The sequence below is a fragment of the Arachis hypogaea genome, chromosome 16 (genome assembly GCF_003086295.3).
Source record: "Arachis hypogaea cultivar Tifrunner chromosome 16, arahy.Tifrunner.gnm2.J5K5, whole genome shotgun sequence".
Classification (NCBI taxonomy): domain Eukaryota; kingdom Viridiplantae; phylum Streptophyta; class Magnoliopsida; order Fabales; family Fabaceae; genus Arachis; species Arachis hypogaea.
In genome coordinates, this window is record NC_092051.1 from 4,666,977 (window position 1) to 4,668,158 (window position 1,182).

Below are 1,182 nucleotides of genomic sequence, written 5' to 3' on the forward strand. Positions count from 1 at the left end.
AAGCATCTCCATCCCTACCATTGGAGCAAACGATTTTGAGCTGAAACCTCAACTAGTTTCTCTGATGCAACAAAACTGCAAGTTTCATGGACTTCCATCTGAAGATCCTTTTCAGTTCTTAACTGAATTCTTGCAGATATGTGATACTGTTAAGATTAATGGAGTAGATCCTGAAGTCTACAGGCTCATGCTTTTCCCTTTTGCTGTAAGAGACAGAGCTAGAATCTGGTTGGACTCCCAACCTAAAGATAGCCTGAACTCTTGGGATAAGCTGGTCACGGCTTTCTTAGCCAAGTTCTTTCCTCTTCAAAAGCTTAGCAAGCTTAGAGTGGATGTTCAGACCTTCAGACAGAAAGAAGGTGAATCCCTCTATGAAGCTTGGGAGAGATACAAGCAACTGACCAAAAAGTGTCCTTCTGACATGCTTTCAGAATGGACCATCCTGGATATATTCTATGATGGTCTGTTTGAATTAGCTAAGATGTCATTGGATACTTCTGCAGGTGGATCCATTCACCTAAAGAAAACGCTTGCAGAAGCTCAAGAACTTATTGACATGGTTGCTAACAACCAGTTTATGTACAATTCTGAGAGGAATCCTGTAAGTAATGGGACGCCTCACAGGACGGGAGTTCTTGAAATTGATACTCTGAATGCGATATTGGCTCAGAACAAACTATTGACTCCGCAGGTCAATATGATTTCTCAGAGTCTGAATGGAATGCAAGCTGCATCCAACAGTACTCAAGAGGCATCTTCTGAAGAAGAGGCTTACGATCCTGAGAACCCTGCAATAGCAGAGGTAAATTATCTGGGTGAACCTTATGGAAAAACCTATAACCCCTCATGGAGAAATCACCCAAATTTCTCATGGAAGGATCAACAAAAGCCTCAACAAGGCTTTAATAATGGTGGAAGAAACAGGTTTAACAATAGTAAACCCTTTCCATCATCCACTCAGCAACAGACAGAGAATTCTGAGCAGAATCCATCTAGCTTAGCAAATTTAGTCTCTGATCTATCTAAGGCCACCTTGAGTTTCATGAATGAAACAAGGTCCTCCATTAGAAATTTGGAGGCACAAGTGGGCCAGCTGAGTAAGAAGATCACTAAAACCCCTCCCAGTACTCTGCTAAGCAATACAGAAGAGAATCCAAAGAGAGAGTGCAAGGCCATTGATAT

At 41.8% G+C, this 1,182-nt stretch overlaps 1 non-coding gene across 1 annotated transcript; it reads right to left on the reverse strand.

The window, feature by feature from the left end:
* Positions 1-319: 319 nt before the first annotated feature.
* LOC112761150 (small nucleolar RNA R71) lies at positions 320-427 on the reverse strand. Its single transcript, XR_003181559.1, has one exon. It is a non-coding gene; the product is annotated as a small nucleolar RNA R71 (small nucleolar RNA).
* Positions 428-1,182: the final 755 nt, after the last annotated feature.